The 25,076-nt window shown below is 39.1% G+C and overlaps 1 protein-coding gene across 1 annotated transcript in view; it reads left to right on the top strand.

Annotated features, from left to right (window-relative positions):
- The first annotated feature begins 3,211 nt into the window (after positions 1-3,211).
- Positions 3,212-25,076, top strand: part of LOC139747033 (probable G-protein coupled receptor No18) — a 59,026-nt gene continuing 37,161 nt past the window's right edge. The window contains exon 1 of the mRNA XM_071658775.1: positions 3,212-3,332. The gene's annotated coding sequence lies outside the window, so the exon portion shown is untranslated. The remainder of the gene's footprint in view (positions 3,333-25,076) is intronic.

Below are 25,076 nucleotides of genomic sequence, written 5' to 3'. Positions count from 1 at the left end.
TGTGGAAAGGGAGCTGTGGTTTCGGGCATTATTGCATGACAGCTGGAGACTGAGTGTGAGCGAATGGGGCCTTTGTTGTCTTTTCCTGGCGCTGCCTCGCGCACATGAGGGGGGAGGGGGATGTTATTCCGTGTGTGGCGGGGTGGCGATGGGGATGAGTAGGTGCAGACAGTGTGAATTGTGTGCATGTGTGTATATGTGTTTGTCTGTGTGTATATATGTGTGTACGTTGGGATGTGTGGGTGTGTATGTTTGCGTGTGTGGACGTGTGTGTGTGTGTGCATGTGTTTAGGGGTGGGTTGGGCCATTTCTTTCGTCTGTTTCCTTGCGCTACCTCGCAGGCGCGGGAGACAGCGACAAAGGAAAATAGATAAATATAAATATATATATATATATATATATATATATATATATATATATATATATATATATATATATATATTATCCCTGGGGATAGGGGAGAAAGAATACTTCCCACGTATTCCCTGCGTGTCGTAGAAGGCGACTAAAAGGGGAGGGAGCGGGGGGCTGGAAATCCTCCCCTCTCGTTTTTTTTAATTTTCCAAAAGAAGGAACAGAGAATGAGGCCAGGTGAGGATATTCCCTCAGAGGCCCAGTCCTCTGTTCTTAACGCTACCTTGCTAACGCGGGAAATGGCGAATAGTATGAAAGAAAAAAGATATATATATATATATATATATATATATATATATATATATATATATATATATATATATATATATATATATATATATATATATAATATATGATTATGGCTTTGATATCTTCATTTATTGTTATTTATGGTCTCGAAGTCGCTTGAATATAACATATCTGTGTTCGGTATGTAGTTCCATTCAGATGTAATGATATTTGAAGCCATAGGAAATCGGTTTACAGAACCACTTTAGATATTGGAGATGGCAGCTATCAGTATTCATATCCTTGATTATAAGATCTGAGAAACCATTTGAAAGACAATCAGAATCAAATGCGTTCCGAGAGGCATTTCTGTTTAAGTATCAAAGTACCAGAGTGCAAGTCAGTTTATTCGGACGATCACTTACTATAGTATCAAAGTACCAGAGTGTAAGTCAGTTTATTCGGACGATCACTTACTACAAGCACTGATTGGCTAATGAGTGCGATCAGTGCGATCAGGGGACACATTATGGAAAATCACTGATTGGCCAGAGTGCATGGTAGGCCCATCAGGGGACCCAGTACGTAAATTCTGATTGGCCATAGTACACGGTTGGCCCATCACGTGATCCCCCGATACGTAAACTCTGACAGGCCAGAGTGCACGATGATTCCGATCAGTGGAACCCGGCCATAAAATCTCTGATTGGCCGGAGTGCAATACAAAAACCCTGATTGGCCAGAGTGCAATACGCAAATCATTGGCAACAGAGCAATATAATGACTCTGATTGGCCAGGGTGCAATGCGCAAACCCTGACTGGTCAAAGTGCAGTACGAAAACCCAGACTGGCCAGAGTGCAATAGAAAACTCGGATTGGCCAGAGTGTAATACAAAAACTCTGATTGGTCAGAGTGCAATACGAAAACTCTGATAGGCCACAGTGCAGTACGCAAATACTGACTGGTCAGAGTGCAATACGAAAACTCCGATTGGCCATAGTGCAATACGCAAACCCTGACTGGTCAGAGTGCAATACGAAAACTCTGATTGGTCAGAGTGCAATAGAAAACTCTGATTAGTCAGAGTGCAATACGAAAACTCTGATTGGGCAGAGTGTAATACGAAAACTCTAATTAGCCAGAGTGCAATAGAAAACTCTGATTAGTCTGAGTGCAATACGAAAACTCTGATTGGGCAGAGTGCAATACGAAAACTCTGATTGGCCAGAGTGCACTTGCAAGGAGCCCGAGAGATGCATCTGAACCCAGTGACCATCCTCTCTCTCTCTCTCTCTCTCTCTCTCTCTCTCTCTCTCTCTCTCTCTCTCTCTCTCTCTCTCTCTCGATCAGTGCCCCAAAAACGACAGTTGAAAGACTTAAGGTTCTTTTTCCCCCAAAAAATTCAAGGTTTACGGGAATAGACTTTGGTAACTTAAAGAGAATTGGGTTTAAGACGTGATTTGACGCAAGCGTTCAAATGGCCTTGGGTTTCGTCAGTCATCGCCTACGCAGCTAATCAAGGATATAAGTCTGGTTTCACTGGAGGCGCGAGAGACAGACTGATGGGCGAATGTGTTTTGCTTCAAATGAGGCAGATCACGTCTTCTGGAACGATATTGTCAGCAGGTGTATTGACCAACAAGAACAGATGAAAGTAACACAGATAGTCCACGCCTGAAGTCCTCGACTAACGACTTGGCGACTCTGTAGAAATATGAAGTTTCTTTGTCTTTCTACGTCCACTCCTAATCTATTACTCTGTCTCAAGAAAGTCTCGAAAAGAACCCATCGGTCTGTGTCTATTTGCATATCTTTCTATTCGCTTACGATTAGAGCCCTATTCATACCTGAGGCACTGAATACATTCTTTAGAAATTAACGCAAAGATGAACTAACGGTTTGTCATACTCATATGCCTTGTTGAATTTTGTGATACCGAATTATTTATTGGTTAAATCAGTGAAACGGGTGTTACCGAACTCCGCCTGCTTGGGGTTAGACCACGAGTGTAAAACTCGCCTTTAACAAAGCTGCGTCATCATCTGTTAATGAAAGAGAGTAAAACTTATTTCAGAGAACTTTCTTTAAAGGAGTCCATCCTACTCCTGCTGCTGAATGTAGAGCGGCCTTAAAGTTGCTGGAGCCACGAGAAAAGCGTCCTAAGTTAAAGAATACAAAGTGGGCAGCGGTTGTACAACCAGTTAGGAAACTAATGGTCACTTCGTGGTACAAGCACACCTTTTCATGATGTTTTCTTGTTTACCAACAGAGACAGCTGCGACGTCACGCGGTTACCATTTTCTGTGAAGTTTAGGAAAAAAAACACGAACTGCGGGGCGTCTTGGAGGACGTGAAAGGAGAAAAGCTGTTCAATAAGGCCTATTTTTCTCTTAACAGTAATCATTAATTAGAATGATTCAGATGACCAGAAGGCGGTGTGGCTGCTCGAAAGGCGCGGGAGCAGTTGCCAGTTGGTCGGATTTAAGTCCCTGTAGGTGAGGAGGGAGTGGCTGTGTCGCCGGCACTACGAACCCCGGAAAAGAAAAACCCCATTACTTCAAGAGCTCTCGCCAGTAGCACGTCCCTGGGTCATCCGAGCCACCAAGTCCTTCCCATGGTCATACAGTGGATCATCGGTGTTCGGGACGAGGCACTGGTGCGCTACGTGATCCACAGGGGCTATACTGGGTAAGTGGATAACTATAGGTGCAATGATGGTGAAAATGATGATGATGGTGATGATGATTGATGATATACCAGCGAGTATAGCAATAATGATGATGCATATGGCTGATGGTACTGATGATAGTAATGCTTATTATGACCGTCATTATTGCTCTTATCTTTATCATCATCAATTCTGTTGTCGGCCTTATTCTTATCTTTATTTTAATGACAAACGGTTTGTCATAATCATTATTATCATTATTATCATTAAATAATAAACATCATATATTATCAATACTATAATTACTACTTTACTGTTATTGCTACTTTTGTTGTTGTTATTATATCATTATCGTTATGATCACGGTCATTACCATTATTATTATTATCAATATTATTATCAATATTATAAATATTATTATCACTATAATTATTATTATTATTATTACTATTATTATTATTATGATTATTATTATTATTATTGCTATCATTATTATTATCATTATTATATTTAGTATCATTGTTATTATTATATTCATTATTATTATTACTACTACTACTATTATCATCATCATTATTATTATTATTGTTATCATAATTATTATCATTATTATTGTTATCATTATTATTATTATTGTTATTATTATTATTATTATTATTTTCATTATTATTACTATTATTATTATTGTTATTATTATTATTATTATTATTATTATTATTATTATTATTATTATTACTATTATTATCATTATTATCATAATTATTATTATCATCATTATTATTACTATTATTGTTATCATTAGCATTATCATTATTATCAATATTATTATTTTCATTATCATTATAATCATTATCATTATCATTATCATTATAATTACTGTTATTATTATTATCATTATTATTATCATTATTATTATTATTATTATTATTATTATTATTATCATTATCATTATTATTATTATTACTATTATTATCATTATCATTATCATTATTATTATTATTATCATTATCACTGCTATTATTATTATTATCATTATTAATATTGTTATTACCATTGTCATTATCATTATTATCATTTTTATCATTATTATCATTATTATTATTATTATTATTATTATTATTATTATTATTATTATCATTATCATTATAATTATTATTATTATTTTCATTCTTATTATTATTAATATTACTATTATTATTATCATAATCATTGTTTTTATTATTATTATTATTATTATTATTATTATTATTATTATTATCATTATTATTATTATTATTATTATTATTATTATTATTATTATTATTATTATTATTGTTATTTTTATTGTCCTTATTACTACTATCATTATTATCATTATTATTATCATTATCATTACTATCATTATTATCACTATCAATATTATCATGATTATTACTATTACCATTATTACTACAATTATTATCATTATTGGTAATACTACTTTTATCATTTTTATTGTTATTTTTACTATCATTGTTTTCATTATCATTATTATTATTATCAATAATGTTATCACTACCATTATTTTCATTATCATCGTTATTATTATCATTATCAATAATCATCACGGTTATTATCATAATCAGTGGTAGTTGTGGTAGCAGTAGTGGCAATAGTGTGTATGGGCCAATAGACTCAGTTTGATCGGCTAGACATACATACAACCAGTGTTTCTCAGGAGGCAGTGAAGCAAGTGGTACTAATGGTGATGTAAGATGTTCGTCAGCAGATGATAGTGCCAATGTTGTTCAGTTCCTCAACTTGTGATACATAAAACCTTGTTCAGTTATATATATCTATATATATATACACATATATATATATATATATATATATATATATATATATATATATATATATATATATATATATATATATATATATTATCATTTATTTATTTATTTTGCTTTGTCGCTGTCTCCCGCATTTGCGAGGTAGCGCAAGGAAGCAGACGAAAGAAATAGCCCAACCCACCCCATACACATGTATATACATACACGTCCACAAACGCAAATATACATACCTATACATCTCAATGTACACATATATATACACACACATACACATACATACATACCCATGCACACAATTCACACTGTCTGCCTTTATTCATTTCCATCGCCACCTCGCCACACATGGAATACCATCCCCCTCCCCCCTTCATGTGTGCAAGGTAGCGCTAGGAAAAGACAACAAAGGCACGATTCGTTCACACTCAGTCTCTAGCTGTCATGCAATAATGCCCGAAACCACAGCTCCCTTTCCACATCCAGGCCCCGCACAAGTTTCCATGGTTTACCCCAGACGCTTCACATGCCCTGATTCAATCCACTGACAGCACGTCAACCCTGGTATACCACATCGATCCAATTCACTCTATTCCTTGCCCGCCTTTCACCCTCCTGCATGTTCGGGCCCCGATCACTCAAAACTTTTTCACTCCATCTTTCCACCTCCAATTTGGTCTCCCACTTGTCCTCGTTCCCTCCACCTCCGACACATATATCCTCTTGGTCAATCTTTCCTCACTCATTCTCTCCATGTGCCCAAACCATTTCAAAACACCATCTTCTGCTCTCTCAACCACGCTCTTTTTATTTCCACACATCTCTCTTACCCTTACATTACTTACTCGATCAAACCACCTCACACCACATATTGTCCTCAAACATCTCATTTCCAGCACATCCACCCTCCTGCGCACAACTCTATCCATAGCCCACGCCTCGCAACCATACAACATTGTTGGAACCACTATTCCTTCAAACATACCCATTTTAGCTTTCCGAGATAATGTTCTCGACTTCCACACATTCTTCAAGGCTCCCAGGATTTTCGCCCCCCTCCCCCACCCTATGATTCACTTCCGCTTCCATGGTTCCATCCGCTGCCAGATCCACTCCCAGATATCTGAAACACTTTACTTCCTTCAGTTTTTCTCCATTCAAACTTACCTCCCAATTGACTTGACCCTTAACCCTACTGTACCTAATGACCTTGCTCTTACTCACATTTACTCTTAACTTTCTTCTTTCACACACTTCACCAAACTCATTCACCAGCTTCTGCAGTTTCTCACATGAATCAGCCACCAGCGCTGTATCATCAGCGAACAACAACTGACTCACTTCCCAAGCTCTCTCATCCCCAACAGACTTCATACTTGCCCCTCTTTTCAAAACTCTTGCATTCACCTCCCTAACAACCCCATCCATAAACAAATTAAACAACCATGGAGACATCACACATCCCTGCCGCAAACCTACATTCACTGAGAACCAATCACTTTCCTCTCTTCCTACACGTACACATACCTTACATCCTCGATAAAAACTTTTCACTGCTTCTAACAACTTGCCTCCCACACCATATATTCTTAATACCTTCCACAGAGCATCTCTATCAACTCTATCATATGCCTTCTCCAGATCCATAATTGCTACATACAAATCCATTTGCTTTTCTAAGTATTTCTCACATACATTCTTCAAAGCAAACACCTGATCTACACATCCTCTACCATTTCTGAAACCATACTGCTCTTCCCCAGTCTGATGCTCTGTACATGCCTCTCAATCAATACCCTCTCATATGATTTACCAGGAATGCTCAACAAACTTATACCTCTGTAATTTGAGCACTCACTCTTATCCCCTTTGCCTTTGTGCAATGGCACTAAGCACCCATTCCGCCAATCCTCAGGCACCTCACCATGAGTCATACATACTTTAAATAACCTTACCAACCAGTCAACAATACAGTCACCCCCTTTTTTAATACCATCCAAACCTGCTGCCTTCCCGGCTTTCATCTTCCGCAAAGCTTTTACTACGTCTTCTCTGTTTACCAAATCATTTTCCCTAACCCTCTCACTTTGCAAACCACCTCGACCAAAACACCCTATATCTGCCACTCGATCATCAAACACATTCAAGAAACCTTCAGAATACTCACTCCATCTCCTTCTCACATCACCACTACTTGTTATCACCTCCCCATTAGCGCCCTTCACTGAAGTTCCCATTTGCTCCCTTGTCTTACGCACTTTATTTACCTCCTTCCAGAACATCTTTTTATTTTCCCTAAAATTTAATGATACTCTCTCACCCCAACTCTTATTTGCTCTCTTTTTCACCTCTTGCACCTTTCTCTTGACCTCCTGTCTCTTTCTTTTATACATCTCTCACTCAATTGCATTTTTTCCGTGCAAAAATCGTCCAAATGCCTCTCTCTCTTCTCTTTCACTAATAATCTTACTTCTTCATCCCACCACTTACTACCCTTTCTAATCAACCCACCTCCCACGCTTCTCATGCCACAAGCATCTTTTGCGCAATCCATCACTGATTCCCTAAATACATCCCATTCCTACCCCACTCCCCTTACTTCCATTGTTCTCATCTTTTTCCATTCTGTACTCAGTCTCTCCTGGTACTTCCTCACACAAGTCTCCTTCCCAAGCTCACTTACTCTCACCACCCTCTTCACCCCAACATTCACTCTTCTTTTCTGAAAACCCATACAAATCTTCACCTTAGCCTCCACAAGATAATGATCAGACATCCCTCCAGTTGCACCTCTCAGCACATTAACATCCAAAAGTCTCTCTTTCGCGCGCCTGTCAATTAACACGTAATCCAGTAACGCTCTCTGGCCATCTCTCCTACTTACATACGTATACTTATGTATATCTCGCTTTTTAAACCAGTTATTCCCAATCACCAGTCCTTTTTCAGCACATAAATCTACAAGCTCTTCACCATTTCCATTTACAACACTGAACACTCCCATGTATACCAATTATTCCCTCAACTGCCACATTACTCACCTTTGCATTCAAATCACCCATCACTATAACCCGGTCTTGTGCATCAAAACCACTAACACACTCATTCAGCTGCTCCCAAAACACTTGCCTCTCATGATCTTTCTTCTCATGCCCAGGTGCATATGCACCAATAATCACCTATCTCTCTCCATCAACTTTCAGTTTTACCCATATTAATCGAGAATTTACTTTCTTACATTCTAACACATACTCCCACAACTCCTGTTTCAGGAGTACTGCTACTCCTTCCTTTGCTCTTGTCCTCTCACTAACCCCTGACTTTACTCCCAAGACATTCCGAAACCACGCTTCCCCTTTAACCTTGAGCATCGTTTCACTCAGAGCCAAAACATCCTGGTTCCTTTCCTCAAACATACTACCTATCTCTCCTTTTTTCACATCTTGGTTACATCCACACACATTTAGACACCCAAATCTAAGTCTACGGGGAGGATGAGCACTCCCCGCGTGACTCCTTCTGTTTCCCATTTTTAGAAAGTTAAAATACAAGAAGGGGAGGATTTCTGGCCCCCCGCTCCCGTCCCCCCCCCTCTCTCTCTCTCTCTCTCTCTCTCTCTCTCTCTCTCTATATATATATATATATATATATATATATATATATATATATATATATATATATATATATATATACATACATATATATATATGAAGAATGTGTGGAAGTCGAGAACATTATCTCGGAAAGCAAAAATGGGTATGTTTGAAGGAATAGTGGTTCCAACAATGTTGTATGGTTGCGAGGCGTGGGCTATGGATAGAGTTGTGCGCAGGAGGATGAATGTGCTGGAAATGAGATGTTTGAGGACAATGTGTGGTGTGAGGTGGTTTGATCGAGTGAGTAACGTAAGGGTAAGAGAGACGTGTGGAAATAAAAAGAGCGTGGTTGAGAGAGCAGAAGACGGTGTTTTGAAGTGGTTTGGGCACATGGAGAGGATGAGTGAGGAAATATTGACCAAGAGGCTATATGTGTCGGAGGTGGAGGGAACAAGGAGAAGAGGGAGACCAAATTGGAGGTGGAAAGATGGAGTGAAAAAGATTTTGTGTGATCGGGGCCTGAACATGCAGGAGGGTGAAAGGAGGGCAAGGAATAGAGTGAATTGGAGCGATGTGGTATACCGGGGTTGACGTGCTGTCAGTGGATTGAATCAAGGCATGTGAAGCGTCTGGGGTAAGCCATGGAAAGCTGTGTAGGTATGTATATTTGCGTGTGTGGACGTATGTATATACATGTGTATTGGGGGGGGGGTTGGGCCATTTCTTTCGTCTGTTTCCTTGCGCTACCTCGCAAACGCGGGAGACAGCGACTAAGTATAATAAAATAGAATAAATAATAATATATATATATATATATATATATATATATATATATATATATATATATATATATATATATATATATATGTATATATATATATATATATATATATATATATATATATATATATATATATATGTATATATATATATATATACATATATATATATATATATATATATATATATATATATATATATATATATATATATATATATATATATTCCTATGAGTCCACGGGGAAAATGAAACACGAAAAGTTCCCAATTGCACTTTCGTGCAATAATCACATCATCAGGGGAGACACAAGAGAGAAACATAAGTCAGTTGATATACATCGAAGAGACGAAGCTAGGACGCCATTTGTTAAACATGTGATTGTCCAAAACATACAACGGGCGTTCATAAACTTATCATTTTACAAATCTTATCAACAATAAAGCTATCTAATTTGTATAGACCATCACTAATATTAAGAGTATAATTCTTTGTGTATTCAATAATAGAAGATTCGATGATATTTCTCTTGGTAATAGGGTTAGAGTTAACAACTGAAATGGCGTTACTCCAGTCAATACAATGACGATAGCTTTTAACATGATTAAACAAGGCATTTGATTCTTGTCCCGTTCTTATACTATATTTATGTTGCTTAAGTCTAACAGAAAGATCCTTAAAAGTCTGACCAACATAAAATTTATCACAGTTTCAACAAGGAACTTTATAGATGCAACCAAGAATCAAATGCCTTGTTTAATCATGTTAAAAGAAATACGTAGAGCGGTCAGTTGATGTACAAGAAAAAGACATCGCTAAGACGTCATTGGTAAACAAGTGTTATCGGGTTTCAGTGTACAGTTTGGTGTTGTTCGGGTCTGGTAACAAGCATGCGATAAAGTTTTTATTTGGACAAGAAAGAGAACTGTTTACAAATTTTCCCTCCAAGAAAGCTATCAGTTTTGTATATACCTTAATTAATATCAGTGCTTAAATTCTTTGTGTATTTGATAACAGAAGATCCAATTATCTTTTTGGTGGTAAAAAAAGTTACAGTTGATAACTGAATTAGCGATAATCCAGTCAATACAAAAGTCATGATATCTGACATGATTAAACAAAGAATCTGATTTTTGTCCTGTTCTTATACTATGTCTATGTTGCTTTGTCCACATAAAAAATCATATGACAGGCATGCCACACCCGAGCAACACCATCTCTTCTTTGTATATCAAGTGACTGTTCGACGTATTCAATCTTATTCTTGTATGTCCTCTGACGATGTTATCATTACAAGAAAGGGCACTTGGTATGTTATCGTGTTTCATCATTTTCCTGTGGTTTTAGGTGTATATGAGATCACATGAACCAATGTGACTGTTCGCTGATGATACATCGCTGGTGGCTGATTTGGGTGAGAAACTGCAGAAGCTGGTGACTGAGTTTGATAAAGTATATGAAAGAAGAAAGCTGAGAGTAAATGTGAGTAAAAGCAAGGTACAGTAGGGTCGAGGAACAAGTCAATTGGGAGGTAAGTTTGAATGGAGAAAAACTGGAGGAAGTGAAGTGTTTTAGATATCTTGGAGTGGAATTGGCAGCGGATGGAACCATGGAAGCAGAAGTGAGTTACGGGGTGGGGGAGGGGGCGAAAATCCTGGGAGCGCTTAAGAATGTATGGTAGGCGAGAACGTTATTCTATAAAGCAAAAATGGGTATATTTGAAGGAATAGTGGTTCCAACAGTGTTATATGGTTGTGAGGCGTGGGCTATAGATAGGGTTGTGCAGAGGAGGGTGAATGTGTTGGAAAGGAGACGTTTGAGGACAATATGTGATGTGAGGTAGTTTGATTGATTAAGTAATGAAAGGGTAAAAAAGATGTGTGGTAATAAAAAGAATGTGGTTGAGAAAGCAGAAGAGTGTGTATTGAAATGGTTTGGTCACATGAAGAGAATGAGTGAGGAGAGATTGACAAAGAGGATGTTTGTGTCAGATGTGGAGGGAACAAGGAGAAGAGGGAGACCAAATTGGAGGTGGAAAGATGGAGTGAAAAAGATTTTGAGCGATCTGCGCCTGAGCATACAGGAGGGTGAAAGGCGTGCAAGGAACAGAGTGAACTGGAATGATGTGGTATAACGACGTCGACGTGCTGTCAATGGATCGAACCAAGGCATGTGAAGCGTCTGGGGCAAACCATGGCAAGTTTTGTGGGGCTTGGATGCGGAGAAGCAGCTGTGGTTTCGGTGCATTATTACATGACAGCTAGAGTCTGAGTGTGAACGAATGTGGCCTTTGTTATCTTCCTAGCGTTACCTCGCTCGCGTGCAAGGGGAAGGTGATATCATTTCATGCTAGGCGGGGTGGCGACGGGAATTGAATAAGGGCAGCAAGTATGAATTATGTACATGTGTATGTATGCATATGTCTGTGTATATATATATATATATATATATATATATATATATATATATATATATATATATATATATATATATATATATATATATATATATATATATAAATATATATATAAATTTTTTTTTTTGAAATGTATAGGTATGTATATGTGCGTGTGTGGACGTTTATTATATACATGTGTATATGGGTAGGTTTTGCCTTTCTTTAGTCTGTTTCCCTGCGCCACCTTTCATATATATATATATATATATATATATATATATATATATATATATATATATATATATATATTTATATATGTATACGAATAAAGTGCATAGAAACGCGCACTTTCATAGAACATACAAACCTCCAACAGCCAGGATCGAACCCGGGACCCCTGTGCGCGAGGCAGGAATGCTAACCGCTAGGCTACGGGCCTAGCTTAGCGGTTAGCATTCCTGATTCGCGCACAGGGGTCCCGGGTTCGATCCTGGCTGTTGGAGGTTTATATGATATATATATATATATATATATATATATATATATATATATATATATATATATATATATATATATATATATTTTTTTTTTTTTTTTTTTTTTTTCATGCTACTCGCCATCTCCCGCGTTAGCGAGGTAGCAATAAGAACAGAGGACTGGGCCTTAGAGGGAATATCCTCACCTGGCTCCCTTCTCTGTTCCTTTTGGAAAATTAAGAAAAAAAATGAACGAGAGGGTAGGATTTCCAGCCACCCTGCTCCCTCCCCTTTTAGTCGCCTTCTACGACACGCAGGGAATACGTGGGAAGTATTCTTTCTCCCCTATCCCCAGGGATTATATATATATATATATATATATGTATATATATATATATATATATATATATATATATATATATATATATATATATATATATATATATATATATATTCCTAAGTTCCCAGGTGCACTTTCGTGTAATAATCACATCATCAGGGGAAACAATGAGAGAAGTATAAGTCAGTTGATATACATCGAAGAGACGAAGCTAGGACGCCATTTGGTAAACATGTGATTGTCAATCGCATAGTTATTGCCTATTAGCCAGGCCATAGCCTAGCGGTAGCATTTACGCCTTTTGCCTAGGGGTCCCGGGTTCGATCCTGGGTGTTGGAGTTTTGTATGTTCTATGAAGGTGCGCGTTCCTATGCACTTTGATCGTATTCATATACTTCCGTGTTGTACAGTTAGGTTCGGTAAAATGCTATCTGCTGGCTATGTGCGCCTGCTGGGAAATAACCGGTGTCGACCCCGTTGCTCACCAACATGAGAGGAAGGGTATCCGAGTAGTTATTTCCTATTAGCCAGGCCCATAGCCTAGCGGTAGCATTCTTGCCTGTTGCACAGGGGTCCCGTGCTCGATCCTGGCTGTCGGAGATTTGTATGATATATATATATATATATATATATATATATATATATATATATATATATATGTGTGTGTGTGTGTGTGTGAAGGTGAAATCGCACTTCAGTAGGAGTTCATGCAATTCTATTTAACATGTGAATTTTCTATACATGTGGCACGACATGTCTCGTGGAGACAATCCATCTAATCAGGTGCCAATACTAACAAAGTTATTCAAATCCCAACATCTGTACACTGTCCACTCTGTCTAGCAATAAGCGTTACCTTACAATGGTTACTGCCAGACCGTTGAAAGGTAACGGTAACTGCTAGACAAAAAAAAGGGACAGTGGTTGGTCTGTACAGATTGGTGCTGGACGGCGGGAATCAAGTGTGATGTTGGGATCAAAATAAATTTGTTAAGTACTGGCACCTGATGAGGTGGAATGTCTCCGCGAAACATATAGTGCCACATGCGTTGAGAACTTACATGTTGAATAGAGTCAATTGAACTACTGAAGTGCAACTTCACCTTCATAACTATCATGAACCTAGACGCATGGTAAAGATCCCTAGTCACTACATCCATGCAGCCACTAGTCATGAATATTCCTGACTCATTCCAGTTAAATCCCTTAACCCAAATAAAACACAAACACAAATCAAAATCAGTCACTAACCAAGCACACTAATGAACAGAAAAGTCATGAAATACGTACGCAGTATCCAACCAGAAACGACTTTCCATCTACCCTTCACTCCTGCTGATGCAAACAATGCAAGGTAAACCTTAAAGATCTCTCCTGCAACAGATCTTGACGAAATATGAAGTTTTCAGGTAAACTCCAACTGCAGTACAAGAGCATACAGATATCTTCCACCACTCCTGGCTACACACACAAAAAAATCTAACGTCAGGGAACTTACCAACATAATACTAGTACTGAAACCCTCAACTAGCCTCTCTATATCACTTCAATCTTTAGTATACAAATTCTGTGAAAAAACTGACCCACAACAGAATGAAACGATACATCACACTCTCACATATACAACACGGCTTCAGACCCAACCACTTCACCACCACTCCACACCCTGACCTTACACAACATGTCCTAGTTGGCTTCAGCCAATCACAGCCATCCCGTCCCACACAAATACACTATATTCCGACACACTCATGCACAAAAGATTCTAGATACCCCCTCCCCCCAAAAAAACAAAAGAGTTACGAAAAAGTGTTTGGTCAGTATCATAGGCGGCTCCAAGCCGGAGTCATTCACAAAGGCTTCATTTCCAAAATACTTAAGCTCTACACTGGAGTTTCCCAAGAAGCAGTTCTCTCTCCAGCCCTCTTCAATCTCTTTCTACATAACCTTTCTCAGTGCCTTCAACAAACCACAACATGAAGGTTCTCTTGTATGCAGACGGCCTCATAATCACTTCACAACACCCTAAAACCGCAGTAATATATGCAGACGACCTCACAATCACATCACAAAACCTCTAACACCATAGTACTATACACAGACGACCTCACAATCACATCACAACACCCCTAATATCACAGTCAATATGCAGACGACCTCATAATCACTTCACAACACCCTTAGTACCACAGTAACATACGCAGACGACCTCACAATCACATCACAACACCCTTAACACCACAGTGACAACACTGAAAGTGTAGCACTACATTACATGACTGGAGTAAAGGTTCACCAACAGAAAAATTTCTGCATCTCAACAAAAGTCTAGAAAGAAAGTGGGAAATAGTAAGCTAAGAAATGAGGAGGGAAAGGTAAGACCTACTGGCACGGAGGGCGAAGGATGGTTCCGGACACCATTTCAATCCTCCTAAATCAGGAGGACAGTACTTCTCTGAACAGGGTTGTATGCTTTGCTCTAGGACTCCAACTCAATCGGATCTGTTCGGTACTAGTAATTCAAAGCTGCTTCATTTCGTTCATGTCTTTATTCTGAAGTCATACGTACTCTCGTTTTCATCACATGCACTGAGCAGGAAACAGAATAAGTAGTTACATAATAACGACGCATGAGACGGCGATATAAGAAACTGATATAAGAGACAGTGATATAGAGGACAGTGATGTAGGAGACAATGAAATAAGAGACAGTGATGTAGGAGACAGTGATATAAGGGATAGTGATAAAGGAGACAATGAAATGAGACAGTGATATAGGAGACATTGATATAGGAGGCAATGATACAGGAGACAGTAATATAGGAGACAATGATATAGGAGACAGTGATATAGGAGACAGTGATATAGGAGCCAATGATATAGGAGACAGTGATATAGGAGACAGTGATATGGGAGATAGTGGTATAGGAGACAGTGATAAAGAAGACTGATATAGGAGACAATGATATAGGAGACAGTGATATAGGAGACAGAGATATAGGAGACAGTGATATAGGAGACAGTGGTAAAGGAGACAGTGATATAGGAGACAGAGATATAGAAGACAGTGATATAGGAGACAGTGATAAAGGAGACAGTGGTATAGGAGACAGAGATATAGAAGACAGTGATATAGGAGACAGTGATAAAGGAGACAGTGATATAGGAGACAGTGATATAGGAGATAATGATAAAGGAGACAGTGATATAGGAGACAGTGATATAGGAGATAGTGATATAGGTGACAGTGATATAGGAGATAGTGATATAGGAGACAGTGATATAGGAGACAGTGATATAGGAGACAGTAACCCATGAGAGAGTGCCACACTGGGAGTGGAGAATTGAGGAGACCAGACGTGACGTAATAACTTCCGATGGATTCTCCCGAAACCTCGAACGGAAGCTTCACTAACCAAACATCCTGTCCTCATAGGTGTGCTGGCGACATGCCCTCCACATGTGGCGCTGAGGGTGGGAGAGAGAGAGAGAGAGAGAGAGAGAGAGAGAGAGAGAGAGAGAGAGAGAGAGAGAGAGAGAGAGAGAGAGAGAGAGAGAGGAGAGAGAGAGAGCACCGAAGTCTTCATGAACTTACTCAAGGAACTCATTACTTCTATCCACCTTTGACGCCTACTCGTACAGCATTTCAAACGTGCAGGTAACTACGTCATGAGGCGGGAGGTTAGATAATCTAGAATTGAATCTAAAGATCACTTTTAGCTGCTACAAGTCAAACGATCAATTCGAGAATGCATGTACATATGGGTTGAGCAGAATCACCCGTGTAACAGTGCATTTATCCCATATCTTGGGGATGAACCCATCCCAGAGCGTTTGTCCTGTGTGGTGCGTAATCCTTGATGTCGAGTGTTGAAAAGTTAATGATATAACCAACTGGCTGGAATAATCATCTTATCTCTTCTCGAACGATTTAATTCCTTCGTACTTTATGCGTTGGTTGGTAGGTTAGGTTAGGTTAGTTGGTTGGTTGGCTGGTTGGTTGGTTGGTTGGTTGGTTGGTTAGTTGGTTGGTTAGTTGGTTGGTTGGTTGTTTGCCTGGTTGGTTGGCTTGTTGGTTGGTTGGTTGGTTAGTTGATTGGTTAGTTGGTTGGTTGGTTGGTTAGTTGGTTGGTTAGTTGGTTGGTTGGTTGTTTGCCTGGTTGGTTGGCTTGTTGGTTGGTTGGTTGGCTAGTTGATTGGTTAATTGGTTGGTTGGTTGGTTGATTGGCTAGTTAGTTGGTTGGTTGGTTGGTTGGTTGGTTGGTTGGTTGGTTGATTGGTTGGTTAGTTGGTTGGTTCGTTGGTTCGTTGGTTGGTTGGTTGGCTGGTTGGTTGGTTAGTTGGCTGGTTGTTTGGTTGGTTAGTTGGTTGTTAGGCTGGTTGGTTGGTTGGCTGGGTGGACGGGCTTCAGGCCTACCAACTAACTGCTAATGTCGTTAGATTAAGCCCGTGAACGTCATAGCTATCTAGATTCACCAGCAGAGAATTCTACAACACCTTCTTCAGTTGTGATGGATAATTCTAGGACCAGATACACTCTCACTCTGCATGAGGACCCTTCCGTGTCCTCTGTGACAGCAGCAGACAACTTAATCCCGTTTTCAGTCAGCCAGTTCCCTGTCATTAGCGTAAAACCTCTAAATTGGCCCATTGTTTCTCGTGACAGCACACTTAATAGTGTATCTAAATCGACGTTATCGAAATGCTATGAATACTTTTAAAAAAGACTATCAGCCATATCATCCCTAAGCCTTCATTTCTGTAGAGAGACAAATGTGAGTTCGCAATAAATTTCTCATCATATGGCTTATTCCCTGCTCCTATCATTGATTGGTTTTGTTGCTCCTCTCTGGACGCCTTCTAGTCTATTTCAGTCTTTTTCTTTTATATGTGGTGGCTTCTGCCGCACGTAGTACCCCACACAAATACATGCTCCATAATGCAAAGTAAACATCTAAATAGATATTTTTTGTGGAAATAAAAGCAAGGACAGTGCTTTTATTATACACACGGAAGGGAACACACTCCATTTTAGCGATTACATTCTTGAGGTACCTTACTGCATTAGCAGCCTCACACGTGTTCTTAAAGCTGCATCGCAGATTGGATCCCTTAGATTTACAAGATCAAGAATTCTACCAGGTTCGAACTCCTTGTTGCCATTTTTGACTTGTCTATTGTGGCCATGTGGAAATATAGACGAGGACGATATTGATCTCATAAGAGTTTGACGTTCCTTTTGCGGGCCGCCATTGCTCACAGTCCTGCGGTTTTGACTACAGATTTCCATATAGTCTTTACTATAGCTGTCCTAATGACCGACGCTGGCTAGTATTTACTGCTTATGTCAGGTGTGTTACATATGGCCAGAAATCACACTTGAATTGGATTGTTTGGTAATGACCTTGACCAGAAAAGATTCACGGGTATTGGATGGTACGGGTAAAATAACGGTCTTAAGGTTATTTATGGACTGAATAATACATATATGTCATACCATGTAACGAGAGGAACACCGTGTAACCTGACTACAAACACAGGATTGCTTCAATACTGATCAATACAAATTATACGACACCCACTCTCGATCATGTCATTTCAACTTCACAGTTTCTTCTGTAACACTGATTACCATAATCTCTCCTGTGTAGCCATTTTCGAAATTTTCTCAGTCTAACTTGCACAGAAAAATCTAGGTCATATGATGAAGGAACTCTTTGTGTGGACTACGTCTGGCTACTGTAGCTCCCGAAAATGATCAAAGCTTCGAAGCCTGAAGATGATGAAGCCCGGGGGAAAAAAAATGAACAGTTTTCACGGCAAAGTAAAATGATCAAAGCTTCGGAGCTTCAGAATGATGAAGGTCGAGGTAAAGATAACATATGATCCTTGAAAAATATTTTCCTTTCCTCCTTGGGGAAGTACTGCCTGAATATGTGATCGAACTGTGATCCTTTTCAGTGACCCGATATTTTTGAAGGGGTTTAAAGCCTTTCTGTTTTACCGTTTCTAACTTATTCTGCTTCGGTCTCGTTACTGATTCATAGATAAACATTTTGTCTACCCATCCCACGTACGGGGACTTCCAATACCACTACCGGTGGGGCAGACGTGCCTTTGGTATACATTACTTGTTGGTTGGGTGGAGTGTTGAGACGCCTTTCCCATACCCCCCTTTATCATACCTTTCCACGAAGAGCTCAGTAGGTACCTCAGTGTGGCCCAGAGCCTTGGGATTACTTATAAAAATCTAATTCTGAACTTCTGTAGAGAGACGTAGAACTGACAGCGATTCACCATTAGGGCGCCGAGGGATTCCAACCCCGGTCCTATTTATGATAGGCTGGTATCCTAACTATTGGACCACGAGGCGACAGACCTTTCCATCGAAAACCAACCAGTGGTCCATGGTGGGTCTATAGATAGATTAATAGATAGATTGATAGGAAGATAGATATATAGATACTGACATTCGTACACACTACGTACATAATAAGAAGATAGGTAGATAGACAGATAGCTAGATCAATGAATAGAAACTGACATATAAGTGCGCTACTTTCATAATAATAAGGTCTTTAAGCGAGAGGTTTCATCTGTAATTTCCTCCAAGTCTTACACCCCATTTTCCCTAACCCAAGTTGTAAACTCATCGTCTTTTCCATGGCTTACTTATTCAAATTCCTCTTCAATGAACTCCGTTAGATTCTCCTCTTCTCAACTATTCGTTATACACCTTAAGTCTCTTCGCATTTTCATTTGTATTCTTCTACTTTTAACTAGTGTTATTTAGGTATCTAATATTATCCGCAAAGGATCGCACTATAAACATTTCGCTTTTAGTCTACGAGTTAGCATTATTTTCGTCCCCTTATTCATACTGACAGCTTGTATTAGGTTAATCTCTTTGAATTACGTGTGTGTTGTCTAACTTTTATCACACCAATCTGTGAGTGTCTGATATCTTCCACTATCATAAACGGTCTGGAAAAGACCAAATGGTCTGTTGCTGCTTTGAATTCCTTTGTATTCCTTTGTACGCCCTCTCATATCTCTGTTTACAAGTAGCTCCAATGTCAGTACGGTGAAAAGCGTACAAGTTAACGCTGTTCCTCAACAACTAAAGGAAGTATTAGGGAATATTCGACTGGCGGATGTTCGTTGATGACCCTGGCCAGTCGGTAGGAGCACAGACCCAAACAACTAACCAACCAACCTCACTCTCCCCTTAAGGGACTCCTAATAAAACACCTTCCAGCACAAGACATAATTCCATTAGCCGCCTCACCAGTCTTCCTCTTTGTTGGGAACCCCTCAGCCTTCCTTCCTGAATTGTTTTTACTATTGCGTTGATTCCTCGTAAGCATTCCTGATTTTTCTTCTTCCTTCCTTCCTCGCGCGCCTTTAGCCTTTTTCCATATCATTAGCAATCCTCTTTTTGTCTCTTCTCATCTTTCATGTTCCGTTAATTCCTCATTAAGCATTCCTTGGCTCTTTTTTCCTCTTCCTCGAGCCCCTTCACCTTTTGCTAATGAATTGAGGCTCTGCTTTTTTCTTTTCTCCTACATCCAGAGCTATTCTCTCTCTCTCTCTCTCTCTCTCTCTCTCTCTCTCTCTCTCTCTCTCTCTCTCTCTCTCTCTCTCTCTCTCTCTCTCCCATATATAATTCTACTGAATTTTTGAGAAAGCCATTTCATCTATACTCCCGTATCTACTTTGTTATAGTTGAACTTTATATCGCTTATGGTTACGTTATCTTTATCTGTATAAACTTTTTCCCCTCCTCGTAAATAGAGTAGATGATAGCTGCTTACATGATTATGTTTTATGATCTGGTAAGCTTCATTAATTCACATCAATGTCGGTGAAAGGTAGCCAATATCATTTCCAAATACTCGGTCTGATGTGTTGTTGCCTTCAATTGGTATACGATTAAGTTGTACAAGGCTAAGCGATCTTATGGACTTCCGTGGTGTAGAGGTTAGTGTTGCTATCCATGATGCATTCAGGAGCTGCCGGGGTTCGATGGCAATGATTCTTATTCTGTTTGCGGCAGTCATTCCATAGTCAACCTAGCTGTTCATCCTCCGTGAAGGGTTGGTCAATATATATATATATATATATATATATATATATATATATATATATATATATATATATATATATATATATATATATATATATATATATATATATATATGTATATATATATATATATATATATATATATATATATATATATATATATATATATATATATATATATATATATATATATATATATATATATAGCGTTAATTTGATGGCCTTGACCAATGTATTTAGTTGCCCGTGCTCTCATCATAAAAAAGACACTTTTTTATAATCGTCTTCAGCTGTTCCTCTCCCATTAAGTCTGCATTTACTGTCTGGCTCGTTCTCCTCCTATTCTGCAAATACATTTGATTGAAATCCCCACTCCATATTGCTGTTGGTTCTGATTTCTCTCATGTCTTTATATCAGAATCTCTTCCAACTCCTGTTGGTACATCGCTAAATTTCCCTAATTGGGTTTTGCTCGGTATGAGCGACACAACGTTTCCTGTTCTCATTGCAAGGATATTCACTAACTCACACATGTTACTGAGAGACCTCATCATCAGATTTCTGATGTGATATACGGAAATATTCCTGGTCCACCTCGTCTACCCATAAATATCCTTTTGACACAAAAGGCCTCGTAGTTAAAGCTCTGGCAGGCTCCTGAATTAGCTTCACTTCTTCCTGGATAGCTAACCCAGGTTTCTGTCACCTTCCTAAGTGCTAGACTGTTACCTCTGATTAAAGTAAATGATATCCAGGTTCATTTTTCTTTTTTGAAGGTGTCAGTTCCGTTACGATGAAGTGTAAGAGCTTCCATGCTTCGTGAACAAAGCTTACTGAAAAGCTAAGAAGACATCTAATGCTTCTTGTAACAAAGATGCGGCATATAAGAGTAAGTCTGAATGTTTAGTGTTGCCTTATTCTCCCAACTTACTTAATCTAAGACATGTTCTAAAAAACAGTTCTTGTAATGTTCCTTTCCATTACAGTAACACTATCAGCAAGACATTCATAAGTGATAGGCCAAATCATGCAACAATTGGGAGTGTTCACGCCGTCAAATGCAAGGTATGTAAATATATCTATATAGTCCAGGCCGGTAAGACTGTAACGGAGATGCGTTATTGGCATCAACATTCATTACAGAGGGATGACTCTAAAAATGCGGTCGCTAAACATTGTCATGAAAAGGATCATCCCATAGATCTTGAAAATCTCGTTATTCTTACCCCTCTGATAATTATGCCACGGAACGTCAATGAATTGCTAGCACTAAAAACTTTGATTTGTCTGCAGACAGATTTAAAGCCCATCCTATAATTCACCAAATCATTATGAGAATTGACAGATCATGAAAACATAAAAAAGTTGTTCAAGACACACCTAGCTACCCAGGTCAACTGCCGCCTATTGACCCTCCTTAATCACTCTCCCTCACAAAGTTTACAACCAGACATAGCAGACAGTGCTTGGCCTAGAGTTATTGGTGTTGTACGGCGGAAACCAAGGGTGATGTTGGGATTTGAATAACTTTGTTAAGTACTGGCACCTGATGATGTTGATTGTCTCCACGAAACATGTCGTGCCACATGTATAGAAAAATTACATGTTGAATAAAATTGTATGAACTGCTACTAAATTTCACCATAATATATATATATATATATATATATATATATATATATATATATATATATATATATATATATATATATATATATATATATATATATATATATATATATATATATATATATATATATATATATATATATATATATATATATATATATATATATATATATATATATATATATATTCTTTTTTATCATACTTTGTCGCTGTCTCCCGCGTTTGCGAGGTAGCGCAAGGAAACAGACGAAAGAAATGGCCCAACCCCCCCCCCCCCATACACATGTATATACATACGTCCACACACGCAAATATACATACCTACACAGCTTTCCATGGTTTACCCCAGACGCTTCACATGCCTTGATTCAATCCACTGACAGCACGTCAACCCCGGTATACCACATCGCTCCAATTCACTCTATTCCTTGCCCTCCTTTCACCCTCCTACATGTTCAGGCCCCGATCACACAAAATCTTTTTCACTCCATCTTTCCACCTCCAATTTGGTCTCCCTCTTCTCCTCGTTCCCTCCACCTCCGACACATATATCCTCTTGGTCAATCTTTCCTCACTCATTCTCTCCATGTGCCCAAACCACTTCAAAACACCCTCTTCTGCTCTCTCAACCACGCTCTTTCTATTTCCACACATCTCTCTTACCCTTACGTTACTCACTCGATCAAACCACCTCACACCACATATTGTCCTCAAACATCTCATTTCCAGCACATCCATCCTCCTGCGCACAACTCTATCCATAGCCCACGCCTCGCAACCATACAACATTGCTGGAACCACTATTCCGTCAAACATACCCATTTTTGCTTTCCGAGATAATGTTCTCGACTTCCACACATTCTTCAAGGCCCCCAGAATTTTCGCCCCCTCCCCCACCCTATGATCCACTTCCGCTTCCATGGTTATATCCACTGCCAGATCCACTCCCAGATATCTAAAACACTTCACTTCCTCCAGTTTTTCTCCATTCAAACTCACCTCCCAATTGAGTTGACCCTCAACCCTACTGTACCTAATAACCTTGCTCTTATTCACATTTACTCTTAACTTTCTTCTTCCACACACTTTACCAAACTCAGTCACCAGCTTCTGCAGTTTCTCACATGAATCAGCCACCAGCGCTGTATCATCAGCGAACAACAACTGACTCACTTCCCAAGCTCTCTCATCCCCAACAGACTTCATACTTGCCCCTCTTTCCAAAACTCTTGCATTTACCTCCCTAACAACCCCATCCATAAACAAATTAAACAACCATGGAGACATCACACACCCCTGCCGCAAACCTACATTCACTGAGAACCAATCACTTTCCTCTCTTCCTACACGTACACATGCCTTACATCCTCGATAAAAACTTTTCACTGCTTCTAACAACTTGCCTCCCACACCATATATTCTTAATACCTTCCACAGAGCATCTCTATCAACTCTATCATATGCCTTCTGCAGATCCATAAATGCTACATACAAATCCATTTGCTTTTCTAAGTATTTTTCACATACGTTCTTCAAAGCAAACACCTGATCCACACATCCTCTACCACCTCTGAAACCACACTGCTCTTCCCCAATCTGATGCTTTGTACATGCCTTCACCCTCTCAATCAATACCCTCCCACATAATTTCCCAGGAATACTCAGCAAACTTATACATCTGTAATTGAGCACTCACTTCAATCCCCTTTGCCTTTGTACAATGGCACTATGCAAGCATTCCCCCAATCCTCAGGCACCTCACCATGAGTCATACATACATTGAATAACCTTACCAACCAGTCAACAATACAGTCACCCCATTTTCTATTAAATTCCACTGCAATACCATCCAAGCCCGCTGCCTTGCCGGCTTTCATCTTGTGCAAAGCTTTTACCACCTCATCTCTGTTTACCAAATGATTTTCCCTAACCCTCTCACTTTGCACACCACCTCGACCAGAACACCCTATATATGCCACTCTATCATCAAACACATTCAACAAACCTTCAAAATGCTCACTCCATCTCCTTCTCACATTACCACTACTTGTTATCACATCCCTATTAGCCCTCTTCACTGATGTTCCCGTTTGTTCCCTTGTCTTACGCACAATATTTACCTCCTTGCAAACCATCTTTTTATTCTCCCTAAAATTTAAGGATACTCTCTCACCCCAACTCTCATTTGCCCTCTCTTTCACCTCCTGCACCTTTCTCTTGACTTCCTGCCTCTTTCTTTTTATACTCAGTCTCTCCTGGTACTTCCTCACACAAGTCTCCTTCCCAAGCTCACTTACTCTCACCATTCTCTTCACCCCAACATTTTCTCTTCTTTTCTGAAAACCTCCACAAATCTTCACCTTCGCCTTCACAAGATATTGATCAGACATCCCTCCAGTTGTATCTCTCAGCACATTAACATCAAAAAGTCTCTCTTTCGCGCGCTTATCAATTAACACGTAATCCAATAACGCTCTCTGGCCCTCTCTCCTTCTTACATGCTTATACTTATGTATATCTCTCTTTTTAAACCAGGTATTCCCAATCACCAGTCCCCTTTTAGCACATAAATCTACAAACTCTTCACCATTTCCATTTACAGCACTCAACACCACATGTACACCAATTATTCCCTCAACTGCCACATTTCTCACCTT

This window comes from Panulirus ornatus, chromosome 67 (assembly GCF_036320965.1).
Source record: "Panulirus ornatus isolate Po-2019 chromosome 67, ASM3632096v1, whole genome shotgun sequence".
Classification (NCBI taxonomy): Eukaryota; Metazoa; Arthropoda; class Malacostraca; order Decapoda; family Palinuridae; genus Panulirus; species Panulirus ornatus.
The sequence above is the reverse complement of the archived record's forward strand: the minus strand, read 5'-3'. Positions and strand labels throughout refer to the sequence as shown.